General features: G+C 35.3%; 1 non-coding gene across 1 annotated transcript; it reads right to left on the reverse strand.

The window, feature by feature from the left end:
- Positions 1-5,938: 5,938 nt before the first annotated feature.
- Positions 5,939-6,102, reverse strand: LOC126033114 (U1 spliceosomal RNA). The gene has a single exon (XR_007504269.1). It is a non-coding gene; the product is annotated as a U1 spliceosomal RNA (small nuclear RNA).
- Between the last annotated feature and the right edge of the window lie 1,854 nt (positions 6,103-7,956).

The raw sequence follows: 7,956 nt of genomic DNA on the forward strand, positions 1-7,956 counted from the left end.
CATAATCCAGACCAAGCACCTTGATAAGAACAAACCAATTGTTTGTATTATTAGTATTATTATCACTGCTTTAATCTTTCATCAAAGGACCACCTTTAATCCCTCATTGACTAAGGTGGGGTCGACCACAGATTCTGGGTTAGAACTCAGGTGCAATGGGATATGATTCAACCATTTAAAAAAAATAAAAGATGTTTCTAAGGAAGGAGAGATAGTGCGGTGGATAAGGTGCTTGCTTTGCACAGGACCAGCCTTGCCTGAATCCCTGGCATCCCATATGGTTCCCCAAACACCACCTGGAGGGATTTCTGAGTGCAGAGCCAGGAGTAGCCCCTTAGCATTGGCAGGTGTTTCCCAAATACCATAATAAATAAATTTAAAAAAAGGTGAAACCTTGCTATTTGCATATAACATGATGAAATCCTGATATTTGCACAGTACCTAGAGGGCATCTTGATTAGTAAAATATATACTAAAGAAAGCCATCTTAATTTTACTAATACGTGTGATATAGACAAAAAATAAATGAGTTATAAAAATCAAAAATGAACTGTTGAACTATAAATTATTAGTAGTTCCCAGAAAGAAAATAGAGAGGAGTAGGTGAATTAGAACCAAAGGGGTACATTTATGGGGAAATATAGAATTTGACTTGCAGTGCTGAAGTGACATATAGTATTTACACGTGTTTATTTTCAATGATTCACACCTGAAACATAAATTTATAACTCAACATTACTGTAATTTTAAAATGCCAGGTGCAATGGTTAAAGTTGTAACAACTTGACTGAATCAGGGTGCCCAGATATTTAAACATTATTCAATATATTTTTGTGAAGACATTTTTCCCATAAAATTAGCATTTATTCAGTGGACTTTGGATAAAACATGTTGTTCTTACTACCGTTGGTACTCTTCACTCAGTGAGCTGAAAACCAAAATAGACACACAATTTGATTTACCTAAACAAGAAAAAGTTTGGTCATCAGATAGGGCCAGAGAGATAGCACAACTGCCTTGCATTCTGCCAACTCAGGACAAAAGGTGGTTTGAATCCCATATGGTCCCCCAAGCCTGCCAGGGACAATTTCTGAGTGCAGAAACACTCAGAACACCATTGGGTGTAGCCCAAAAACCAATCAATCAATCAATAAATCAATCAATTTTTTGGCTTTTTAATTTTTTTATTTTTCCACTCATCATTTATTTACAAATACTTTTTTTTAATTTTTTTTTATTGTGACTGAAGTTCATTACACAGAATTATTTATGATACATAGTGACAATGAATGAAGGGCATTCCCACCACCAATGTTGTCTTCCCTCCACTCTTGTTCCCAGCATGTCTCCCACATCTCCCTCCTTTACCCCCCAGAATCCTAGTGCAAATGGCCTCCATCTTACAGCTTGTTATAGGTTGGGTATCTATTCTGTTTGGTGTTTCAGTCTGGTCATTTTTTATTTACACTACATGTTCATATGACTGGTCCTGGTATCATTCTTTCCCCCCCTCAATTTATGAGGCTGAATGATTCAAATTATGCTATTCTGTTGGAGATAAAAAAGGTTAAGGAAAAGAGGAGAAAAAAATTTGGTATCAACTACTAAAAAAAAAAAAAGAAATCACCGAATAATATCCACAAAAGTGGAAAAGAAAGAAAAACGTGGGAGAAAAAAGAGAAGGAAAATAATATCAAAAAACAAACACAAAATAAAACAAAACCAAACCAGAAAAAGTGCTGCAGTGGCAGGGTTTGTGTTACCCCACCTTTTTTTTTTTTTTGTATAGGCACAGCAAGTATTGGGGAAGGAAGGAAATTCCCGTGGCCGAAGAGTTTCAGGGTTTCTCCACTCTTGAAACATATTGTCATGGGAACAACCACTGGCTCCATACCTTCTCATTGCCATATCCCAAGGTTTTTTTTTTTTTGTGTGTGTGTGTGTGGTGTCAGGAACCTTTCTTCTCTGTTGTGGATGAGAAAATAAGCAATCTTGGTATTTGTGCAGAGCCTAGGACAGGGCCTAGGATAGAGTCTTTAAGGTACTTTTCCTCCATTGTTGGTGTGTTCAGTTTTCTGTATCATGTGCTCCATATTTTTGCTCATTCCCTAAGCTGAAGTCTAGGAAATTATGGTTCCAAAGGTTTTGCTCAGTCTCTGTTGTCAGAATTGGGCCTCTGTACTAAGAAGTCTTGATTTTTGTAAAAGACCTGGGCTATAGCCTAGGGTAGGGTTTTCCTTAATGGTCTCAAGGTATGTTCTGTTCAGTCACAGTTGTCAAAGTCAGTTTTCTGTAGTTAGTGCTCTTATTTGTCACAGTTCAAAGATGATACATCTTCTGATTTCCACTTAGTGTTAGTGATGTGATAGGACCTCCTGGTCTTAGGTCAAGTTGTCATTTCCTCGCTTATTTACAAATACATCTTATATACATTGCACATTTACATGGTAGAAAAGTACAAAACTATATATTTAAATTAATTTGTATAAATAATTTTTTTAAAAAAAGATAGGTCCCTATCTGTTTTCCCCAGCTATACCAAATGGCTGCCACCCTGTAAAGTTTGATTCTAGCTTCCAAAATCACTTGAGCTCATCTCTTAATGTTGATTAACCTGTCTATCTATTGATTGCTCTATCTACATTACTGTAGATAGCTATGCAGATAGAATTTATCTTTTTGGTTTGGTTCCTTAAACATGAGACCAAGACAATAGTCTGGTTAATACACTAGGAAAGGCAATGAGACATTCTCTCTGGAACTGGAAGTATCTCAAGATGCAAATGGAGTAGTCCACATTATGAGGAGAAGATGCAAGAAGACAGTTCCCTGCCTGCTACAGAGACAGTCCAGCTCTCCTGACAGCCAATCCAGAAGGGGAATAGAGAGAAAAGTTCTCCATCAGATTCTAGTCAGACCTGAGAGTTCCAAGGTGCCATGTGATGGATAAACAGTCTCAGAACATAATCTATCTCTCTGCAACTAAATGTCTCCATTAGAACCTTGTTGTAAAAATGTCCCTTCTGAACTCCTGCTTTCTGATTTGCTTAATCTATCTTGCTCCAAGACCTGATTGTGGCCTGAAGCCAGAACCCAAAGCCCAGAGCATAGCTTTGCATGTTTTTGTTGCTGTTTGGTTGTTGTTTTGTTTTGCTTCGGTTATGTATATGGTTATCCAAATTTCAAATCTATGTTGAAAGTTCTTCATCTTCTCCTTCTAAAGCAAAATTAATAGCTGTCACACTTTTCCTTTAATTTAAGTATTAGAGTATTAGAAAGTGTTAGAATTAGAAAGTGCTAACGTTTCTACTATTAGAAAGTTTTTAGAGTTTAAAAAGCACTTTTTAATTGAATCACCAAGAGATACAGAGTTAAAAAAAGTTGTTGATAGTTGAATTGTAGTCATACAATGTTCCAAAAATCATCCCTTGCCAGTGTTCATTTCTCACCACCAATTTTCTCAGTTTCCCTCCCATCACCCCCACCATGCCTCTATAGCAGACTCTACTCTTCTCTCCCACCTCCTTGCCTTCTCCCCCTTTTTTTTAAAGCACTGTGATTGAATATTGTTTCTGAAGGGGTATCATGCATACCTCTTGAAAGTGTTAAGCTTAATTGGTCTTCCTCAGTTATAAAATCTACAGATTGCAATAAAAACCAAAATGTTAGCATACTAAGATAAATTAAAACATTGCAACTATATAATTATGCTTATATTATTATTGGTAGCATCTTATACAGTACATTATTCTAAAAACTAAATGAGAATATGTATGCTCAGTGCTTAGCAGAATGCCTGAGCACTTAAGGAATACTCTTTTTTGCCCCTCATTACTCCTATAATTATTGCAATGTCTCTGAAGCATGTAAAATGTAATCAATTAGCCCTGTTTCATAAATTAGGAAGCTATGGCTTGGACGTAATAGGACTTTACTCAGAGTCACACAGCAGATAAGAAGAAAAGTCAAAACTGGAGTGTAGACCTTCTGACTTCATTGCTCTTTTGATTATGCACATTCAACTTAGAAAGCACACCATCAATACTGAGAAAATACATAAACACATAAAAGTCTGTGAAGATCAATGAATAACAATGTGCACTGCAGCAATTTTTGCCAGCATGCCAGATAAATAATAAGTGTTGAATGACAAGTATTCAACAAAGAGTAAAACCCTCAGTCAACAATTCTTGAGCATATTAGCAATTGCTTCAATTCTCTACAACTTGAACGCCCATATATGCTATTCCTTCAGCTTTCAAAATCTCTTCTGGCCCCAAAAGTATGGGTATACAAATATGTCTGTCTTATTCAACACCCTGGTGTTGCTTCTACCACCACTGGACTAGTCTTATAATTCCTTTGGTTAGTAGAACATTGCAGACAAGATGGAGCCCTTGATCATTTTGTTCTCTTGGACCCCTAAGTTCCCATGTGGGTAAGCATGGATTAGTCAGCAGATGGAGTATAATAATGGTAGCGTGATCACTCCAGCAAAGGATCAGTTGGGTCCTGCAAATGAGTTGGGTCCCTCAATAACCCAGAAATTTATGAGCAAAGTTAAATCTCTATTGCTCTATACTCCTAAAAGCTTTTTTTCTGCATCATTATTGTGACTTTAGAGCAGTAATGTAAATTCTTGTGGAACCATTTAATCTCATTCTTGTTGCAATTCCTATAATTAACCAATAGAACTATTATTGCTCCATTGGTATTACTTCATTACTTCATTTCGCTAGTACATTAATTCACTATCCATTTCTCTATTTTTCTGAGCAGGACTTGTCTTTTGTGTATTGAATATTGTGCTAGACTTAAAAACACATTTATAACTTTTTGTCTCAATGAAAACCAATGAGAATATTGATATTTTTTTCAATCTCCTTTAATAGCTATAGGGAAAACTTTCTAACTATTCTTTACATTCAATTTTAACATTCAATCTCTCAGATGCATAGGAGGATATTAATCCTTTTGTTCATTCACAAACGCTCCAACTTATATTTGAGTTCTTTTCTTTCCCCACTCAGTTGCCCATGAACCTAGAGAATGAAATGTAGCATCAACCTCATCAAAACCCTTCTTAATCTTAAATTTATTCATTAAGTTGAAGAAATAGTTAAGTCACTATAGGTGTGCTGAAGATATAATTTTGGGCACTGTAGGAAGGGATGCTTGGGATTAATTGAACTTTCTGGATATCTGCACATGAGAACTCTAGTTTTATATATAGAATAAGAACACCTGATCACCACACCTGCAAAAAAGAGAAATTACTCATTTAACCTGACAAATTTTGATCAGAGAGAGAGAGAGAGAGAGAGAGAGAGAGAGAGAGAGAGAGAGAAGAAAATGCTTGGGTTCTGATAGAGAGCCTATGTCTAGGAGAGTCAGCCCTCTGAGCTGGAGGAACCTTCCAGAGATTCCATCTTGTTACTTTTTTCTCTTTGTGGCCCTCTCCTCTTTTCTCTCATTCTCATGTTTTGCTTGTCTTACTCTCTGATTCAGTTCATCTGTTCCCATTTCTCTTGTTATCATCTTCTCTGCAACATTAAGTGTTTAGTCTTTGTGAAATTTTTAAATACGAGAAAGGAAAATATACTTCTCTCTTTTATTTTTTCTGCTGTCATAGACTGTAGAAAAAATTGTTAACTTTGCAGAGATTTAATAAATATTCATTTCCCACTTTCGGAGGTCTAAAAACAAATTCTGTTTAAATCCCTGTTCTAAATTCACATGTTGGGAGACAATAACCCTGACCAGTCTCTAGGCTTGCACAGGCTCACTCGTCTTGAGCCATTTTTTCTGACTCATATCCCTTATCTACAACTGACTTCTACTGGTGTATGAAAATATGTTCCCCCCCCCAAAACCCTGAAAATTTATTTTGCTTTGGGCCTAACTTTTATCTACCTTTTCTTTTCTTTTTTTTTTTTTTCAGGGGAGAGCACTAACGTAGTCCCCCACTACCACAAATTATGCAGTCGAGTTTCCCATATTTGGGGAAATTGTAGGGGTCAGCACAACCGGAGTGCAATGAGTGAGCCTCGCCCTGGGGAAACCACCTTCGTGATCATGGTATCTCCCCTGCCAGGTAAGTATATATCTACCTTTTCTTATAGAAATTCTATGAAATTTTAGAATTCTATGAGATTGACAACTACGTGGTCAAATAACCAGTGTCAAATAAAGAGATAGAAGAATTTTATCATTTCCCAGAACAACTCCTTGTGCCCTTTTGTTGCAAGTCCTTGTCACCCCAAACTTCCTGATACCAGTAATCAATTTCTTTGATCTCTTTTCTTCAAAGGTAACACATTAATAAATCTTTATAGTCTGTAGACTTCATGCTTTCTCTCACTGTACAAGGTGCTTTAGAGATTTATCCATGTGGTTGCATTTATATGGATCTTACTCCTTTTTAATGCTAAGATGTAGAGCATCATGGGGATGCACCATAATATTTGACCTATTCATCTACTTATCAGGAAATTTGGGTTCTTTATGGTTTGGGACTGAGCTATAAAGCTGATATGAATATTTTCTCTGTGTTAATTTTATGAACAGAAGTGCTGGATTTTCTTAGGTGAATACTTAGTATGGCAAACTTTGAAGTAATATTAAGTGCATGTTCAATTTTAATGCTTTCAGTAGGAAAGCATCTTTTGCATTCCAGATTTCCTGAACTAGCTTGGACCTCTCAACAGATGTCAGAGCTTTTCTCACTCCATTATTTGGTACTATTGTTAGTCCATGTTTGTTTTGATTGCCATTACAATACAGAAGTGATGGTATCTTTCAGTTTAATTTTCATTTCCTTAATGGCAACTTATCCTGAGTATTTTATTGTAATCCTATTTGCCATCTAGTTTTGTTTTTTGGTGAGTTGTCTATTTCAAATCTTCACCAAGATTTAATTGAGACATTTATTGCCTTATTATTTATTATTTGTTCTGAGGGTTCTTTATATATCTAGAACAAAGACTATCAGATATATGAATTGTACATATGTTCTCCCATCTTTGGTTTCTTCTATTTTATTAATAACACTTTCCAAAAACAAAAATCCACAAGTTTTTATACCTTGCACTATTTTTAATGGTCTGTTCTGGTCTTACAACTAAGAAATCTTTGCCTAATCTAAGATTACTCCCGTTTTCTACCATGTTTACTTTTACAAGAATAGAAATGCAAGTTCAATTTTGTGCATATTGTACAGTTTGGGCTAACTATTGCATATGGTATATATATGGTGTACATATAATTACTATATATATATGGGGGCTTATTTCTATTAAAATACAAATATTCCAATGCCATTTGTAATTAGGTTCTGTTTCTATGTACTGCTGTATCCTACTACTTAAAACTGTTCTAGGCATATGAAAGGCATCCAATAAATCTTCACAAATAAATATAATTAAATTTATATCATTAATTCTTAACTCATTTATCATTTGTTTTGGAAGACTACAAGTGCTGTTAATTTAAGTGGATTTATTTGAAAATTATTTCTATTATTCAAGACTTATTAAGTTACACCAAATATTCTTCCTATAAAGAAAAATCATTTCAAGTAATTCTTTCAGTCACCATGCTACTCACCAAACCTGAGAAATAAGCAGAGATTGACATGAAGAAAGGGATTCTGTTTTTCAGTTTGGAGAAGTCTATGGATTACTTTCTTAGATGAATGCATTTCAATGCATAAAATCAAAATATAGGGTTGAAAAGTATGACACTTTTATTAGGCTGGTTTTCCCCCAAAATATGTTGATTGTGACAATAATATATGCATGTGTTTATATATGTGAATACCATAATACAATCCAAAAAGCCTAAAAATCTATCATTGTATCAGAGAAGTGTTCAACCAGAGATATTTTGAGATGTCTACAATAGCCCTTAATGTGATCTAGAAACATCTGGGATTTCTATGGGTGGCGAGTCACAAAG

This window comes from Suncus etruscus, chromosome 16 (genome assembly GCF_024139225.1).
Source record: "Suncus etruscus isolate mSunEtr1 chromosome 16, mSunEtr1.pri.cur, whole genome shotgun sequence".
NCBI classification, from domain to species: domain Eukaryota; kingdom Metazoa; phylum Chordata; class Mammalia; order Eulipotyphla; family Soricidae; genus Suncus; species Suncus etruscus.